General features: G+C 46.2%; 1 protein-coding gene across 2 annotated transcripts in view; it reads right to left on the bottom strand.

Annotated features, from left to right (window-relative positions):
* ST3GAL2 (ST3 beta-galactoside alpha-2,3-sialyltransferase 2) overlaps nucleotides 1-20,159 on the bottom strand; it is a 49,734-nt gene that overhangs the window by 16,905 nt on the left and 12,670 nt on the right. The window lies entirely within an intron of this gene.

The following is a 20,159-nucleotide window of genomic DNA, read 5'->3' as shown; positions in this document are numbered from 1 at the left end:
AGAACCTGACTGCGTCAGGATGCAGAGGTGCTGGGTTCAGCGCCCCTAACCTACAGCTGTCTGGGCAGCTGCCTTCATCTGTATGTTATGGATGAGATGAATGCCAGGGTCCCTGGGGGCACAGACAATCTGAGGCCTTGTGCTGTCCTGGCGGGCAAGAGCAGGGAGAAAAGGCTGGTAGTTTGGGGATGTACCCTGAGAAAAGGAGACTGAATCCATTCTATGTACAAGGGAGTCTGGGCAAGAGTCAGGGACAAGGCTAAGAGTGGAGGCCCTGGGCCCTGACTCCATGCCACAGGGATCACTTAAATCTGGGCTGCCTGCCGGTCCCCACTAGCTCTTCTCCAAATCTGGCTAGCCCCAGTTCTGACCTGGGCCCAGGGCCTCACAGCTCCTTGCAGAAAGCCCCAGCTCCAGCCAGTTCTGCCAGGGTCCTCCAGCCGCTGCCGGCAGCTTCAGAGAAGGCCTCTCAGACTCTGTGTTCAAGAACCTCAGCTGCCCCCTCCACTCGTGGAAGCTCAAATTTCTGGAGCCAAGCCAAATCACAGAGCCACCAGGGAATGGAACTAGCACATTCCAATAAGGAGAACATTATTCTGGGTGGGGAAATAACGCTCACAGAAGTAGAGGAACTTGCCTAAGGTCACAGTCTTGTGAGTAGAGGTGAGATCTGTGTCCACGTCTATCTGGTTCCAAAGCCTGTCACCGGCCAGGGCACAGAAAAGGGCCCGTGAGTCCTTTCAATGACCAAAGCGCTCTGGGACGAGTGACAAGGAGACACGGAAGCTGTTTCCCAGGGTCAAGAGTGAAGCTTCCCTCATATGTCTAACCCGGGGTACCTGGCTCTAATTCCCAGGGGCTCCAGCAGCACCGGCCCCAAGGTGCTTTACTTTGGATGTTTTACTGCACCCATTTGGAAGGCCAGACTCCATGCATGGCCTTTCTCTTATTGTCTGTAAAGAGGAAGCCAGGTCACTGTCTCTTCCCATTCTCCCTTTGCCCCTTTCCACACCAACATCTAAGGAAAAGAACTTGGTTTACAGGTCCTGTGACCTGGGGAGAGCCAACCACAAGGCAAGTGGCCCAAGAAAGCAGTGACTTTCCAAGGGGCCTCTCCACGGAGACCTGGTTTCTGGTGGGCAGTCCACGGTGGCCTCTGAAGGTGGGGACTGGGCAGAAGCTGGCGCAGGCGGCTCCAAAGGAATGTCTCCCCCACTGGGGAAGTCACTAACTCCTTGGGATTTTAACTCAATGAAGGGGGCACCTGAGGTAACCAGCTGCTTCGTGGGGGAGAGGAAAAGCCCTTGTTTTGTCAAGGTGTTTGAGAAGAGCAAAGAAGTGGAGTAACCAGCAAAAGCCCTTCCTTTGCGAACCCCATGATCAAGCTGTTCCCTGGAACGTGAATGGCTCAACATGTGTTGAGGGTAGAGACACAGGGAGGAAATGTTGCTGAGACTAAGAAACATCAGAGGCCCCTAGACATGAACCCCGATATCCCAGAAGTCACCCAGTGCTGACCCTTGTGAAGTGCTTTCATGCACCTTGCTTCCTCCAGTGGAATCCCATGCCCTCCAATTGCCCACGGCATGATTCTGATTTTTCCCTTGCAGCTGCTCTGACCATTCATGTTAAGCCCATGCATACACACACCAATATAAAAAAGCTGGAGGGAGGACACACACTCTGGTACCCACAAAGGGAAGCAGGCCAGTCTTCCGGGCCCATCTGGCTGCTGGGGACTTGTCTGTGCGTTCCACTGATACTTAACGGGCCAGTGCCGGGCCACAGGGTCAGTGTGGGACAGGACACACCCACCCTGTCCTCACAGAGCTTCTGGTCTAGGTGCAGATACAAAGGGAAGTTACAGGGATGCATGAGAGAAAACAAAGCGGGCAAAGAGAACGCGAAGGAAACAAGTCTGACCTGTTAAAATAGAGAACAAGAGGCCCATAAAGCAGAAGAGGGTGGCAAGGGTGGCGGAGGGGAAGGCGCAGAGGGCTTAGCGCCAGCCACAGGGGGCTTTGAAGGGATTAGGATTTATTATGAATCTGACGGCAGGGTTTTGAAGCGGGCTGTGTCATGACCTGATTTACGTCTTAAAGTGGGCTCTGGGAGGAATTTTTTTTTTTTTATTTTAATTCCAGTATAGTCAACATACGGTGTTATATTAGTTTCAGGTGTACAAAATAGTGATTCAACAATTCTCTACATCACCCCGTGTTCATCAGGACAAGTGCACTCCTTAATCCCCATCACCTGTTTCACCCAGCCCCCACCCACCTCCCCTCTGGTAACCATCTGTTTGTTCTCTATGGCTAAGAGTCTGTCTTTGGTTTGTCTCTCCTTTTTTCCTTTGCTAGTTTGTTTTGTTTTTCAAATTCCACATATGAGTGAGAGCATATGGTATTTGTCTTTCTCTGACTGACTTATTTCACTTAGCATTATACTTTCCAGCTGCATCCACGTCGTTGCAAATGGCAAGACTGCATTCTTTTCTATGGGTGAATAATATTCCATCGTGTATACACACATCTTTTTTATTTTTTATTTTATTTTTTATTTTATTTTTTTTTAAAGATTTTATTTATTTGAGAGAGAGAGAATGACAGATAGAAAGCACGAGAGGGAAGAGGGTCAGAGGGAGAAGCAGACTCCCCGCCGAGCAGGAAGCCCGATGTGGGACTCGATCCTGGGACTCCAGGATCATGACCTGAGCCGAAGGCAGTCGCCCAACCAACTGAGCCACCCAGGCACCCTATTTTTTATTTTTTTTTAAAGATTTTATTTTATTATTTATTTGAGAGAGAGAGAGAATGAGAGATAGAGAGCACGAGAGGGAAGAGGGTCAGAGGGAGAAGCAGACTCCCCGCAGAGCAGGGAGCCTGATGTGGGACTCGATCCCGGGACTCCAGGATCATGACCTGAGCTGAAGGCAGTTGCTTAACCAACTGAGCCACCCAGGCGCCCTACACACATCTTTTTTATCCATTCATCGATCAGTGGACATTTGGGCTGCTTCCATAATTTGGCTATTGTAGACAATACTGCAATAAACATAGGGGTGCATGTATCCCTTTGAATTAGTGTTTTTATATTCTTTGGGTAAATATCTAGTAATGTGATTGCTGGATCATAGGGTAGTTCTACTTTTAATTTTTTGAGGAATCTTCATACTGTTTCCCACAGTGGCTGCACCAGTTTGCATTCCCACCAACAGTGCATGAGGGGTCCTTTTTCCTCACATCCTCGCTAACACTTGTTGTTTCTTGTGTTTTGGGTTGTAGCCATTCTGACAAGTGTGAGGTGGTATTTAATCGTGGTTCTGATTTGCATTTCCCTGATGATGAGTGATGTTGGTAATCTTTTCATGTGTCTGTTGGCCATCTGGATGTCTTCTTTGGAGAAATGTCTGTTCATGTCTTCTGCCCATTATTTATTTTTTGGATTTCGAATTGTGTAAGTTCTTTATATATTTTGGAAACTAACCCTTTATTGGATATGTTATTTGCAAATATCTTCTCCTATTCTTCAGGTTGCCTTTTAGTTTTGTTGATTGTTAACTTTGTTGTGCCGAAGCTTTTTATTTTGATGTAGTCCCTCCCAGTAGTTTATTTTTGCTTTTATTTCCCTTGCCTCAGGAGACATATCTAGAAAAATGTTGCTATGGCCAATGTCATAGACATTAGTGCCTGTAGTCTCTTCTAGGATTTTTATGGGAAAATTAAAAACAGAAACAGAAACAAAACAAACAGTACCAAGAGCTGGGAGAGGATATGGAGTATTAAGAACACTTGCACAGGGCACCTGGGTGGCTCAGTTGGTTAAGCATCTATCTGCCTTTGGCTCAGGTCATAATCCCAGGGTCCTGGGACTGAGCTATACATTGGGCTCCTCGTTCAACAGGGAGTCTGCTTGTCCCTCTGTCCCTCCCCTCCACTGTGCTAATAAATAAATAAAATCTTTTGAAAAAAAAAAGAACACTAACACACCACTGTTGAGACAATAAATTGGTACAATGCTTTGGAAGATAATTTGGCATTACTTAATAAAAACAGACATAAGTATATCCCAGTGGCGTTTTATGTTTTTTTAAAAGAAAAATTAAGAACCATCTTTCTCACAGAAAACATGGTGTGGGAACGGAATGTGAGACTAGAAAGCTCCCCCAGCTGTCCTAGGCTAATTTACTTTATGACTTCCTTTGTGTGGACATCTTCAGAGATTAATCTCTGAAGATATTAATCCTCCTCAGGTTTGGGTGGGAATGAATGGTTTTTCTCTCAGAGGCTGAATATTTAGAATCACTAACAAATCCAGTGAGTTCAGGCTGCTTGTAATTTTAAGCAGATTTAAAGCTTAAGGTGAATCCTGACAACAGGTTAAGTATAGGGTTTCATTTCTCCCCCAAATCTCACCCCCACTTGGGGCAATCTGTTTTTTTCCACTGGGGTTTAATTCACATGTAATAAAATGCAGAGGTCTTTCAATGTAAAGCTTGATCAATTTTGACCTATGTAACCACCCACTAGAAAACACAGAGCATTTTGAACACCACAGAGAGTTAATTCCCTTGTGTTACTTTTTTTTTTTTTTGCTAATTAAACTCCATAGTTTATTCAGATTTCAGTACCTTTTCCCTAATGCCCCTTTTCTGTCCCAGGATCCCACATTACATTTAACTGTCACATCTCCCTTAGCCTTCTCAGGTTTATGACAGTTTGGTCCTGGTGCTTTCTTTTTTGGGAGGATTTTGATTACTGATTCACTATCTTTACTTGTTATAGGTATGTTCATATTTCCTACAGCATTTTGAGTCAGTTTTGGTAGTTTGTGTGTTTCTAGGAACTTGTGCGTTTCATCTATGTTATCTAATTTGTTGCATACAATTGTTCATTGAATACTTTTATAATTCTTTCAACTTTCTGTATAGTTGGTTGTAATGTCCCACTTCAATCTGTGATTTTAGTGATATGAATCCTCTGGTTTTTCTTTTTTCTTTTTGTCAGTTTAGCCTGAAGCCTTGGCAATTTTGTTGTTTTAAAAGAACCAACTTTTCATCTTGTCAATCCCCTTGTTTTTGTTTTCTCCTTTGCTTGTTTTCACTCTAATCTTTATTATTTCCTTCCTTCTACTAACTTTAGGTTTAGCTTGGTCTTCTTTTCCTAGTTCCTTAGGGTGTAAAGTTTAAGTCGTTGATTTAGGATCTTCTTTTTTTAAATGTAACTATTTACAGCTATAATTTTCCCTCTTTGCATAGTATTTGCTGCATTCCATAAGTTTGGGTAGATATTTTTATTTTCATTTGCCTCAAAGTATTTTCTAATTTCACTTGTAATTTCTCTTTGACCTATTGGTTGTTTGAGTGTGTTGTTTAATTTCCAAGTATTTATGAATTTTCCAGTTTTCCTTTTTTTATAACTTCTAGATTCGTTCTACATCTAGTTAGATAAGATACTTTGTATGATTTCAATCATTTAAAATGTATTGAGACTTGTTTTGTGGCCTAACGTATGATCTATTCTGAAAAATGTGTACTTGCGAAGAATGTGTATTCTGCTGTTGTTGAGTGGATGTTCTATATATTTTTCATAGGTTTAGGTGGTTTATAATGTTATTCAAGTCCTCTGTTTCTTTACTGATCTCCTGTCTAGTTGTTCTAGCCATTATTAAAAGCGGAGTATTGAAGTCTCCAAGTATTACTGTAGAACTATCTATTTTTCCCTTCCATTATGTTAGTTTTTGCTTCATATATTTTGAGGGCTCTGTGGTTAGCGCATAAATGCCTATAATTTTTATATCTTCTAAATGGGTCGACCACTTTATTAATATATAATGTTCTTTGTGTCTTGTAACGATTGTTGGTCCTTAAAGTCTTTTTTTGTCTAATATTAGTATAGCCTTCCCAGCTCTTATTTTGTAATTATTAGGGTGAAATATCTTTTTTCCATCCTTTTTATTTCAACCTATTTGTGTCTTCTAATTTAAAGTGAGTCTCTTGTGGGGTACCTGGGTGGCTCAGTTGGTTGAGCATCTGATTCTTGATCTTGGCTCAGGCCTTGATTTCAGGGTTGTGAGTTCAAGCCCCATGTTGGGCTCTGTGCTGGGTGTGGAGCCTGTTTCAATTTTTTTCATAGTGATAGGGAAAATCTGTGTCCTAAGATTGCCCACGGAGCCAGCGAGAGAGTCCCAGTCCTTGCCCCGGGGCTCTTCCGGGTTCTTCCCCTTGTGTTACTTTCTTTTTCTTTCTTTTTTTTTTTTTTTAAGATTTTATTTATTTATTTGACAGAGAGAGACACAGCAAGAGAGGGAACACAAGCAGGGGGAGCGGGAGAGGGAGAAGCAGGCTTCCCGCCGAGCAGGGAGCCTGATGCGGGGCTTGATCCCAGGACCCTGGGATCATGACCTGAGCCGAAGGCAGACGCTTAACGACTGAGCCAGCCAGGCGCCCCCTTGTGTTACTTTCTAATCAATACCCAGCAGTCCACCACTCTTCTGAGTTCTCTCACCGTACGTTACATTTACTTGCTCTTGAAATTCATATAAACACATATTATGTACTCTTGTGTATCTGGCTTCTTTTGCTCAGTGCAATGTTTTGGAGACTCGTCTGTACTGTACGTGTCTGTAGCCTTCTGCCCATTTGAGTTGCTTCCAATTTGGAGTTGTTATGAATGAAACTGCCCTGAACTTCTTGTATAAGTCTTTTTACGGACACTTACTCTTATTTTTCTTGGGTAAATACCTGGGAGTGGAATTATTGGGTAGGTGTAGGCTAAACTTTACTAGAAATTATCAAATAGTTTTCCAAAGTGGTTGGAGCATTTTACATTTCCACCAGTAATGTACAAGAGTTCCATTTGTTCCATGTCCTTGAAATTTTCTATTTTTTAAATTTTAGGCCTTTCTGATAGGTGTGTAATCAACTCTAGTATTTCTACTACCATATACATAGGGACATATGCACCAAGAGACGTAACAAGGATGGTCAAGACACCACTGGGTAAGAGCTGAAAACTGCAAACAGAAAAAAATGAATGAACTCTAGTTTCAGACATCAGTAGGGATGAATGTGTCCGAAAAACTATTATGTTGAGCAAGAAGAATAAGTCCTGAATGAATGTCAATAGTAGGAGTTCACTAAAAGTTAGAAAGTATGCAAAGCTAAGTGTATGCCTCCATATATAGAAGATAAAACAATACAGAAAATCAAAGAAATGATATAAATTCAGGAAATTCCTCTGGAGGGATAGGAAGGTAGATAAGATCAGGGAGGGGCCTACAGAGGCTTCAGAAGTACTGGGTAATGCATTTCATTACTCCTTAATCTAGTTGGTGGAAACAGTATTTTAAATTTTCATTCTTTAAAGAATATATGAGATATAAAATTTCCAGATTAGGCAAATTCATAAAGCAGATAGTGGTTGCCTAGGGTGGGGAGTTGGGGGGAGATAGGGAGTGAATGCTAATGGGTTTGGCACTGCCTTCTAGGTGATGAAATCTTCTAAAATTGTGGTGATGGTTGCGTAACCATGTGAATAGACTAAAACCCACTGAACTGTACACTTGAAATGGGTGAACTGTATGTTATGTGAATTATAACTCAGTAAAGGTGTTACCCAAAAATAAAAGGAATGGGACAAAGTAGAATGGGGAGTTAAGTTGGGAGATACTGCAGAATGTCTGTATGCTGGTAGAGTGAAAGGTTAATGCTGCAGGAAAAAGAGAGGACAGTCAAGAAGCAAAATCCTTGAGTAGTAAGAAGGGATGGAACCCACGCCTACATGGGGAGGGTCTACCTGAGAAAAAGGAGGCAAAGCAGAGCATGGGGCACAGACACAGGGAGTGATTTATTGTTGGGGTTGGACATTGACAGAGAACAGTGTGAAACAGTCCTCTAAAAGACAAGAGAAGTCACATGGAAAATTTAGTAGGTGGCAGAGCAATGCTGGATCTTCTGACTGGTTTGTGGTCACAAATTTAGCAAATTTGGTGAGACCACTCAACAATACATATCCCCTGAATGGCTGGCCGAGCTTGAGACGCTGAGGCGGAACAGAGGAACTGGCGAACATAATCCAGAAGGTCAGGGGCAGCAAGGGCTTTAAATAATGGATGGTCTCCCTCCCCTAGAGCCTTCTACCAATCAAGGGATGCATGCTTGAGCAACTAATGGAAGCTAAAGGGGGCCTTTAGCTTGCAGATAGAGGAGAGGAAAAGCAGGCATATCGGATCAAGCAGCAAAGAGAACAGGGTCGGGGAGACTGGCTTTTGGAGGGTAGGGCAGTTTTAGAGCCTTTCCCTGGTCAGTTCCCAGGAGACAAACCATCGAATTAACCTAATGAAACACAGGATAGCACAGCCTCAGACCAGTGCAGCTGAACACAATCTTCTTGGCAGGCAGAGAAAAGAAATGTCAAAATAAGGCTCGGAGGATGGGGGGAAGGGGAGGCTTGAATCTGGAAGGGGTGGGGAGAAGGAAAAAAAAAAACCCAGCAAGATGCTGACAAAGTACCCTCTTTCCACCCACTGACACACAGCCTGAGGTTGTGTCCCAGAGCCTTAATGTAAAGGCATCAAACCACAGATTACTCATATTGCATGATGTTATATGAGTTTCTGAGCATTCTGGGTCATAGCCTCTCACTTAGTATTCACAGAAACCCCAAGACTAACTGAACGAGGTCAGCCAAGCAGTAAGTGACAGAGCTTTAATGCCACTCCAGGTCTGATGGCTCCAAGGCCAGTGCTCCTGTCACGAGCACCCACTGGCTACCGCAGAGGTTCTTCCCACTAACTGGGGTGTGACAATTGAAGGGTTCTCTATGCCCCCAGATACCTGCCAACCTAGCAACCGAGCAAACTCCCTGCCTCCTGGGTGTGGCAACAGCCTATCCCGGCAGAAGGTGCCCTGGGGGTGCCAGTCATTATCTTGAGGAAGAGGCCTGATACTCCCGCCCTCACACACAACTCAAACCCAGTGAGGCATGCCCTTGACGTGCCTGAGAACGGGTTGCTTCACCTCTGCATGTTTGGCTAAGTCAAGTCATCTCATTCCAACATCTTGGCACCAGCCCCTGGCACAGCCCCATCATAGTTCTCCTAGTGACTCAGACCCTCCTGGAGCCCCAGTGATACACCCTCAGGCAGCCTGTCTCTCCAGTGCCTCCCTTCCTTCACTTCACATCCGCTCTGAGCCCTCAGCTCTGGTACTTCTGCAGCTGCTGCTCGGGGTTAGCAGTCAGGAAACCAGAGAGCAAAAGTGAACAAATTTCCTCAAGCCTATGGTCATCACTCTGGCTAACTTCCAATTAGGTCCTAGAAAAATAACCCCTCAGTCTTCACTATGAGAGGATCCATGTTGCACCTTAAGAGGTAGGCTCCAAGGGGAGGAATGCCAGGCTCTGAGGGATGGGAGAGGGTGGGGCAGGAGGAGCATCGGGATATGGGGCTCCTTCCGATCGACTCCCTGCTCCACTCTGGCCGAGCCCTGCTCCACACTCAAGGGGTCTCACTTCTTGGTTCTTGTAGGGGAAAAGTCCAGGAGTTCGCCATTCACATCCATGCTAGGGCAGGAAGCAAAGTCTAGAAAAACACCGTTATCCAAATAGCGACGCCGATGAGGCCAGACAGAAACAGCTGGGGAGAGAGGAGGAAAGATGACACAAGGAACAGAAAGTCATTTAAAGAACAGAACCTGCTGGTGACAATGGCCAGAGCCGTTCCTAGTAAGTCTTTTGACTCTCACTGACAGGTCTCTCCATGCTCCAGAACATTTATTTGCTTTTTATCTGATATGATAGTTTTTTTTTAAGATTTTATTTATTGACAGAGAGAGAGAGAGAGAGAGAATGAGAGCACAAGCAAGGGGAGTGGCAGACAGAGGGAGAGGGAGAAGCAGGCTCCCCGCTAAGCAGGGAGCCCAATGCAGGGCTCAATCCAGGGACCTCGGGAACACGACCTGGGCCAAAGGCAGATGCTTAACCGACTGAGCCACCCAGGTGCCCCTAGGTTTTTTTTTAAAACTTGAATGTAATCCACCATATTTATGCATTTGAACTTCTGTTACTACTTCACTTTGTGTTTTCTCTTCACTATTTCTTTAGTTCTTTTTGCTTTCCCTGACTTCTGTTGGATTGATAGACTATGCAAACCCTGATCCCACCATTATTTTTCCTCCTGGCTTGGAAATTATACTTCTCTTTTTTTAAGTGGTTATCTTACATTGTTAGCATATATACGTTTTTTTAATGAAGTGTGCAAGTGTACATTTAACAATGAAATTCCCTACTTCATTCTAACCTTATTCTTCCCTGACACTGTGGTCAACAATTTGTTTTCCTTTTTTTTCTTTAATTAAAAGACAAATCAGACACTGGATTTTTGTGTGTTTTGCCATCTGTGGCAGGCACTGCTGATTGCCTATCAGCAGCTACTTCCCTTTTTCCTTGCCAACAGAATCCTGATTTTGCTCAGGCAACAAAGGAGCCAGTCCCAGGAGAGGAGGCGAGCCTGCTGGTGCAAGCCAACCACAGTGAACCTGCTCCCTTTCATCTGGAATTGGTCTAAGGATGGACCAGCTTGGGCCAATGAAGACAGAAGGAGACGTCTACTCTACAGGGGCTTTCTTGGAAAGAGTCTCCTTCCTGAAAAAGAGACACATTCAAAAGCTTCCTTTCGGCTAGCATCTCCTTGCCTTCCTGCTTGGGATGTTATGATATGATGCCTGGAGCTGCATCAGTCATCTCAAAACCATGAGGAGAGATATCTTACACCCTGAGGATGGCAGAGCAGGAAGATGGAATGATCCAGGGACCAATGCCCCAACCCTGGAATTCCCTACCTCCATATTTCTCAATATAAATGAATTAACTATTTTTTTTAAGAGTTTAAGTCACTGTGGGTTATTCTGTTACTTATAGCAGAAAGCATCCTGACATACTGTCCTACAGTTAATTAAACTTATCAACATTATGTGTCTGTTTCTGTGCTTATGATGGTGCTAGCAACCTAATTCTTTCCCTGGGCTTTTCTTCTTAATGAAGCATACCTTTAGTAGATCTTTTAGCAAAGGTCTGTAGGGGATAAAACTGCTTTAGTATGTCCAGAAATACCTTTATTTCACCTCATCCTTGAATGATAGTGGGTGGAGAGTTCTAGCTTCCCTAAGATAACCTATCATCTTCTGGCGTCTATCCTTGATGAGATGTACATCAGTCTAATCGTCATTCCTTTGAATTCTTGCTTTCTCTGGTAGTTTTTAATATTTTCTCTTTATTCTTGCCTGCTGTTTCACTATATTATGCCTAGATATCTCTTTATTGTTTGGTATTCATGCTATTTCTTCAGTTCTGGAATTCTCAGCCATTCTCTCTTCAAATATTCTTTGCCATTTTCTTGAGTCGTATCTGGAAATCCTCTTAGATGCACGCTAAAGCCTCTCAATCTGTCCTCCACGTCCATGATGCCTTCTGGATGGAGTCCCCAATGTCAGCTTCCAATTCATGGATTCTCTGTGTCCAGGATAGAGTTCTATTGTTTCAAATTTGAATGACACTATTTTTCACTGCCAGAATTTTTAGTACTTTCCATACTGACATTTTCCTGTTTCTTTCTCCTTTCATAACTTCACTTTCTTTCTTTCTTTTTTTTTTTTTTTAAGTAGGCTCCACACCAGGACAGGGCTTGAACTCACGACCCTGAGATCAAGAGTCACACGTTCTGCTGACTGAGCCAGCCAGGCACCTCTCATAACTTCATTTTCTTTTCTTTAATGGATTTCATGTTTCTTTATCTCTCTGAGGGTCCTTGACCTATTTATATTAAAGACACTTTCTAATTACTCTGTTATTTTCATTTCTTCTGGGGTAAATTTTTCTTTGATTTTTAATGGTTCTTTTTTCTCGTTAGTTTTCCTCACGTTTCTAAATTTTAGTGTATAAATTCATCTTTTCTCTTATATTTTACTTTTGCCTCCCCATCTAGCACCCCCGCAGGTCCTCTGGCTCTCCCAGGCTAGAATCAAATCTTAGAGCAGTCACTCAGCTTAGGTCCAGGATGCGAGGTTCTTTCTGTCTAGATAAGCATCTTTATAATAAGTTGTAGCCCCAGGACAGGGTTGGAAGCAACTTTTTTTAGCCTACTTTTCCAGCCCCTGGGTTCAAGCAGTGTACAAACTCTAATCCCATGCTTCACGTGGAGAACTTTATAGCTCTGTTGCCCCAGATTTCCAGCTGCTTCTTCCTGCTTCCAGACTCAGAGACCAGCAGCTTCAGCCTTGCTCTCCTCTTTGTGTTCCTGCTCCATTTCTCATTACAGGGATGTTTGTCGTTTCATGTGTGGGGAAGGAGGGGGAGTGTATGACTATGTTTTTAGAATTTTATCTTTTTGTGTATTACTGCTATGTGTTTAGATATAAATTTACAGTGCCATCTTGACTGGATGAGTTGGATTAAACCATCTGTACAAAGGAACTGGGGATCCCTGCCAATACCAGTCTCCTGGGAAGGCATATCAAACCATCTCTAACAAGATTCACAGAACTCCAGCCAGCACTCTGAAGGAAGCCGACTGAGATAGCCAGGGGTAAGCTGATCAAGAGTCCCAATTAAAACTGTTCTCCCATCCCCACCCCATTTTCATTACAGTCTACCGTGGGTGTAGGGATGGGGTGGGTAGACATACAAATAGGATCTTTCAGATGTGGTCTGACCAGGCCTTCACAGGGGAAGGCCGCCCAAGCTGTCAGCTTCTCTTTCATACGACTTGACCACTCTGCAGTCTTTTTTCTGGACAGGGAAAAATGCATATTGGCTGTAAGGACACCCCTGATGAAAGGCCCATCTGACTCTGAGTTCTCAGCCTTCAGTTTCAATTACATCAGAAGAGCAGTGGATTGGGGCACCTGGCTGGCTCAGTTGGAAGAGCAGGCAACTCTTGATCTCGGGGTCATGAGTTCGAGCCTCATGTTGGGTGTAGGGATTACTTAAACAAACAAATAAACAAATGGAGGAGGAGTTGGAGGAGAGTAGTGGATTCAGGAGCCAAATTCTAGTCTAGGCTGTCACCAGGCAGCAAGCCACTTCCTCTTTTCATTTGTTTTCCTGAACAACCAGAAGAAAGCAATCCTACCTTCATCCTCTTCTTCACTGACTATCTCCTGTTTGGTCCTGCTGACACCACTTTGACTTCTAAGTCACTGCAATCTACTTTCTTGACTTGGACACTTCCTTGTTTCTTTCAGCTTGTAATGCATCCCGAAGGTTCTGCCCTCAGCCCCTTCACTTCTTTGCCCCATCCCCTTCCAAATTCATTGCTACCCTTCTACTCTGGGTTTTATTTTTTAAGATATTTATTTGTTTGTTTGTTTGTTTATTTGTCAGAGAGAGAGAGAGAGAGAGTGCACACAAGCAGGGGGAGAAACTCCCTCAGCAGGGAGCCCGATGCGGGACTGGATTCCAGGACCCTGGGATCAGGACCTGAGCCGAAGGCAGATGCTTAACCGACTGAGCCACCCAAGCGTCCCCTACTCTGAGTTTTAGACCCACATTCTCAACAGCCTCTTTAGCATGCCCATATGGCACTTCAGACTTAACAAACTCATCATCCTCCTGCATCTGAAAGCATGTGAAATGGGGTGCCCATAAGGACCAAGGTCAGGCTCTTTAGCATAGCATTCAGAGACCCCCAAACTAGGCCACCTCCTAAGCTTCATCTCTCACTATACCCAATCCTCTAGGAGTTATGAACTAGTTTGGATCACAGGCCAAATCTGGGCCATATTTATTAAGATCTTATACAGAGCCTAAAAAAGACACGTACATGTTCATCTCCTTCACTCAAAATATAAACTCTGGTTGGGCAGAGACCATGTTATTTAATTCATCATTTCTGTATCACTGTGGGACCTAGCACTGGCCTACATACAACAGGCATCAAAAAATACTTGTCCAGCTGAGTATCATCTCCATATATAACCCCAGGATTAGAAGAATGAGAGGAAGTCATGGTAATGAAGAAATGCTTTGAAATCATTTTATAAATCATTATATAAGGATGCAGATGAAGTGATAATTATATTCTGCCTCCACTCTTCCACTCCTGACATTCTACAAGTGAAAGCTTTCTCCAATTTCTTGTGGACTACCAAGAAACATGTGGCCTCAGGTACAAACCAGACTTAACAAGTCAGAGGCAGTGGGAAAGTTGTGTGTGTAAACAAAGTGCCCCGCTCTTAAATTTCTGTCAGCAGAGACACACCAGGGCTGCTAAAATGGAACTCTCTCTTCAGTCATTCCCCTAGGCACTGCAGGCTATAATTCTTTCCAGCCAGGTCTTGGGAGATCTCCCATCTGTTCACCCCAGCTCAAAGCCCCTTTCCAGTCAAGCCTCCCAGAAGAAGAAAGCACCCAGAAAAATTTCGACTCACATCCTGGCATCACCACTTGTCAGCGATTAACCATTTAACCTCTCCGATCTGCGTCCTTATCTGTAAAATGGGAATACCATCCATCTCTGTAAGGGTTTCTATAAGGATGAAAGGCATAAAGCTTCTAGATCAATGCTTGTGTGCCTGAGTTGGGTAGGTTTAGGGTCACAGTTCGGTCAGCCCCCAGTTTGGGCAACTCTTCTAGGCTGGGGCCCCATGACCTTGGACAGGCATCAAGAGGATAATCCCCACTGCACAGCCCCGGCTCCAATTCCTCAGCACTCCCATCCCCACTCCAGCCTCTCCCGGGCCAGCACCACCAGGGTCTTGCTCGAGAGCTTCCTTTCCTGGCTAACCACAGGTACTGCCCCTTCCCCCCACCTTGTCAAGCAGCAGCTTCCAGGGAGGTGGCGTGGACATGTAGACCTGAGGTCTCATAGTCAGCTCTGCCCCGGCTGACCCTTACCCAGGCTGTGCAGAGAGGAGTGCTAGGTCTATCCTGGGGCAGAGCTTATGTGTCACAGGGCCTGTCACATCTTTCCTGACTGCCACTTCACTAGAGCATACAGAACACAGGCCTGCCCTGAGCTGGTTTTAAACAGCTCCCCAAGGCCCAACCATAGTTGTCTAAGGGCTCTCTAGCCACAGATGGCAGCAAGATTCTAGAAAAGACAAAGTTAATAAGGAGTTTCTCCGTAGGACTGAAAACCTCAGACATTAAGAGAGCAGGAGACAGGTGGAAGACCCTGAAGGCAGGAGATTAGACAATAAATCTAAGTTTCCTTGGGGACTTTTAGAGGAAGCAGGAGTGAGATGAAGGAATGGTGGCCCAGGGCAAGCCAGAGAGGAGTATGGAAAGCTGGAAGCTTAGATCTTACTGCCCAACTCTGCCTCCCTGGGACAATTAAACTTTACTGTACCACCTCCCAGGGACAGGGGACTATGGTGCCTATAGTCTGCTCTGATTTTCTTTAGAGATAACGTTCAAAGTGGGGTGGCTTGGCATCACTGCTTATGGTTCAGATCTCAGTCATACCACAGATGTATAACTGAAGAGCTGCAGAAAAGCTGCTGGGGCTTCCTTCTTTCTGCACTTGTCTCGATGTCTATGTTTTGAATCTCAAGAGAAAAGCAGAGGATACGTTCGTTCAACAAATACTTACCACCGCCAAGAAGTGGCAGACCCCACAGAAAGGACCCCAGTCCTCTCCATCCTTGGATAGCTGCATCACTGCCCCTTAGCAAAACCCTTCTTTCTATGCCTTGTGGATCTTGCTCTGTCAAAGAGCAGAGAATGGAGTTCATCTGTTTTGAGGCCTCTCCCAGCCCCTCCAGACTGCCTGCCACCCAGGGCTTCTTCATTCTGCCATCCAGGCTTCCCCTGGGAGGGCTGCCCCCTCTCTTCAGTCATTCCCCTAGGCACTGCAGGCATACCCAAGGGTATGCCATGGGGCAGATGACCTCAGAGACCGGCATTCCAAGTCCCAACTGTAGGCCTCTACCTCTAAAAAGGTGGGATCTAGTGATGTGTTTCCATGGTCTATCCCAGAGGCCTTTGGAGGAGTGTATCAGAGCAATACCCACCAGCCAGAGCACCGGGGGAGGACAGAGCTGAGGGTACCAAGAAGGAAGAGATGAGTCAAGCCTCACCTTACAGCCCGCCTTAGGGAAAAGGATCATGATCTACATCAAACTCGTTTTTTTTTTTTAAGATTTTATTTATTTATTTGACAGAGAGAGAGAGAGCGAGAGCAGGAACATAAGTAGAGGGAGTGGGAGTGGGAGGAGGCTTCCCGCAGAGCAGGGTGCCCAATGCGGGGCTCGATCCCAGGACCCTCGGATCATGATCTGAGCTGAAAACAGATGCTTAACGACTGAGCCACCCAGATGCCCCTGCATCAAACTCATTCTTACCAAAGGGATCCCTCCTTGCTCTTTTCGGAAATGGATTAATCCAATCCTCCTCAACACTGGCTCCCTGCAAATACACACTCCCTCTACCCTGCAGTGGGGGGGAGTGGGTCTAAGAGAAGGTTTAGAAGAGAGTCTTCTTGCACTTCATCCCCCTCACCAGGGGGAGTGAAAGGGAAAAGAAGTAAGTGGTTTCTCCAGGTAACTTTCAACCCTCTTCTCTCCAACCCTGCACCCACGTGGCAGGGAATCACCCAGTGAAAACATGACCCACCATACCTGAACAGGTTCCTGGAACAATTCTAGGCAGGAACCAGCAGACTGAGAAGGAAGCTCCAGGGGCTGGGGGCAAAGGGCAAATGCGCTCCCAAAGGAGTGTGATTCATACAAAATGGTGGAGAGGAGCAGGACATTCCCTCCCTAAATTCCAACCAGCACTCCTTCTCCCAGCCCTTGGAGAGTAAAACCAGAATTCCCGACAGCTTTCTGGCCACTTCTGCCCTCTCTGTGGGGAAAGGAACAGGGCTGGGTGTTTCTGCTTTCTGCCATTGCTCTTTCTTGCCCCTTTCCAAGCCTGGACCATGGCAAGGGGCTCTGGACGGGGTTCACCCACCCCTCTACCTGCACGCACATGAAAGTTGGCCACCTGCAAGAAGGCTGAGGCCTAACTAGACCCCAGCAGGGGATGATGAAGAAGGGATGAGCTAGGGCACATACAAGTCTTGCCAATGCACACCTAGGGAAGGGAGAAGCTATTCTTCTAGAAGCTTCCAGGCCACAGTCGCTGTGGCTCCAAACTCCAGTTAGGCCTTGGCCCAGGCCGAGTTAAAGGACTTTTCTTAAAACTCTAGCATCTATCCCCATATCCTCTGTGAGAGGATAGGGGACAGAATGCCAGGGAAGAGGTCCTAACCCAACTGCCAGCACCGTGAACCTGCAAGAAAGAAGTCCAGGAATCAGGGCGACCGACTGCTTGCTTCACTGGCAAGAAAGGCTGTGGGATGGGTCTGTGCAGTCATTGCATACGCACGACCCAACAGGATTCCAGGCCCTCAGCAAACCAGACGGAAGACAACAGTTCTTCCTGCGTGGCATAATGAGATGGGCTCAGCCTAAGGCTCCAACACAGAGGACAAGCTCTGACCTTAAAAATGCTGACAGAGCTTCTGGGACACACGGGTCCAGAAGTGATGCTCTCTCGGAGTGCACCAGCTCTGGTTCCAGAATTCTCCTCTCTCCCAGCCCCGGGGCTGGAAGTCAGGAGCAGCACCCTCACTTGGCGAGGGCTAGTACTATGCGAAGGTACAGGTGAGAGAGGGGCTTTCCATCATCAGCCCCAGTAATGTGCCACACCTCTTCCACTGGGCTGGTACAACCGGTGGCTTAGCTTTTCGGTCCTCGTGGCCTAGCCGAGCCACCCGGGTGGAACGTCTGCCAGGGCCTCTGGGACCAGGCAACACCATGAAGGTAACAGTCTGGGCTGCAGGCTTGAAGGCCCACTCTGCACAGGGCAAATTTCTCTAAAGGGCTCCAACCATAGCAGGGTGGGGCAGCAGGCTGTAACTGATGACAACCTTCCTCTTTCTATCCATCCTGCCCCCACATTTCCTTGTGAGGTGGTGGTTCTTTTGATTTTTTTGTGTCTTCATCTGAACATTTGGTATGAAATGGGAGCATCGTGCATACTGGCAGGCAGCAGCACGGACTGTGGAGACCTGGCTCCTGGGGCCCACTCATGTGCCAGGCAGGACACAGAGGCCATGCTGCAGGCTGGAAACTCAGCTTTGTGGCCAGGCTCTTACCTACTTCCTCCATCAAGACTAGATGACTTCAAGGGGGGGGGGGTTTGAACACAAGACAATCTTTCCCCCAATCCACCCCAAAAACTCCCATCGAACGGGCCCACTTCTTATCAGCTTCTATTCTTGTAGCCCAGTGGGAGGAAGGAACCAGGTGGGGAGACTTGTACAGTTCCTGACAAGATGCAATGCTGGAGAACCAGCAGCCCTTCAATGGCAGCTGTGGGCTAAGCTGGTGCATGAGCACAGTGTCAAGAGATGTGTCCTATTACAAGGCTTATTTAGAGTAAGATAGGGGCGCCTGGGTGGCTCAGTTGGTTAAGCGACTGCCTTTGGCTCAGGTCATGATCCTGGAGTCCCGGGATCGAGTTCCACATCGGGCTCCCTGCTCAGCAGGGAGTCTGCTTCTCCCTCTGACCCTCTTCCCTCTCGTGCTCTCTCTCATTCTCTCTCTCAAATAAATAATAATAATAAATAAATAAATAAATAAAAATAGAGTAAGACAGAACTCCTATAATGTATAGTTATGTAGGTGCCAATTCTCTGGTCCCCTGGGACCCAGGGACAGAGCCAGTGAGCCCTGGGTAGAGAGAGGGTAGGCCAGGCACTTGATCAGGAGGTAGTCCAGCTTTCTTGGAGAGGATTCATGGTAGCTGGGTTCTAGGGGTTGCCTTACACAGGGAGACAGGTCAGCGCCGGAGGCCAGAGACTCTGGTAGAAGGGCATGCAGAGGTATGCTGGCATGGAGGTAAGTATCTCCAGCAGTGGAGTACTCTGAAAACCCTGAAAACAAACCTGTCGACTGCACTTTATGAGCCAGGCTGCTTTTATCCTCTATCCTTAGCTTTGTTTTGTTCTACCTTTATATTTAGTAATGTCGTCTGGAAAGGTCAGCCTATGGCAGCTATGCTAATGGAAACCCAAAGAAGTTGTTTGCAGCCATGCTTGGACAAGAGATTAAAGGGAAATGATGTCCTCACTCTCTGCTGGGAGTGGAGGTAGAGAAAAGTGGAGTAAAAGGAGGGAGGAGCCCAGAGTCAGGCCCTTTACTTGGTCACTGTGTCCTCGGGATGTTGCCTTTCCAACAGAGACCTTGGAAGTTCCAGTGAGAGGTTCTGAGTCCATGCTCAGCCTGGTGCCTTCGGTAACTTCCAGCACCAATCCCGCAAGGGACTTTGGGAAGCACCCCCCCCGCCCCCCCCCCCCCCGTTTTCCCCCATGTTACTCCAGGAGGCAGAGAGCAAGTGGCCAGTAAACTGGAGAGCCCAGCTCTGGGCTGGGTCATGTCCAACCCTTGCTTTCATTTCTCCCTTGCTCTGGGTGAGCAGTCTTCCTCTTTACTGAGGAGTTGATATTATGCTGCGACTGACTCAGGCAGGGTCCCTGAGATAAAGACCATCCTCCAGGTTGCTAGGTAATGCGCTTCACTACCTCTGCAAAGTGGCAGTATCAGCTGCTATGAGAAGGGGCCAAGGGGGCCTTCCCCTTGCACTGCCTCTGACCTCTCCCTCCCACGTGAGGGGTGTCAGGGGTGTGGGAGCAAGGAGCCCTCCGCAGTCCTATTCTCAAGAAGTGACTCATCCCTCTGGATCTGGCTAAGATGATATCCATCATGACACACATTACTGTTGTCAACTTTGGGGGGATGTGGAAGGGAGGAATACACAGGCCAGGGTCCATTACAATGGTCCCCAGGGAGCAGTCTCTGTTGTCTGGCTTACTATGTCTTTTGTGGTCGCATAGGAATGCGCTTGTTTGGGACTGGGGCTATGTAGGCGTGAGTTGGGGGCTATGAAAAGAGGGGCCCAGGGCCTGCTTTCACAAGCCTTTTGCCTTCCCTGGTGAGACTGGGACATCCCCACCCTAACATGTGCCTAGGAGTTAACATTTTACAGGGAACTCTGGACTAAACCCAGAGTACCTCAATTCCAGAACTGGCTCTGCTGTTGGACAGTTTTGTCTTTGGGTAGATCATACCTCTCTGGGCCCCAGGTCCTCTATCTGTAAAATGAACATGATCGTGC

Source organism: Eumetopias jubatus, unplaced genomic scaffold (genome assembly GCF_037043125.1).
Source record: "Eumetopias jubatus isolate StellerSeaLion01/CBP00866 unplaced genomic scaffold, mEumJub1_p1.0 scaffold_10, whole genome shotgun sequence".
NCBI classification, from domain to species: domain Eukaryota; kingdom Metazoa; phylum Chordata; class Mammalia; order Carnivora; family Otariidae; genus Eumetopias; species Eumetopias jubatus.
The sequence above is the reverse complement of the archived record's forward strand: the minus strand, read 5'-3'. Positions and strand labels throughout refer to the sequence as shown.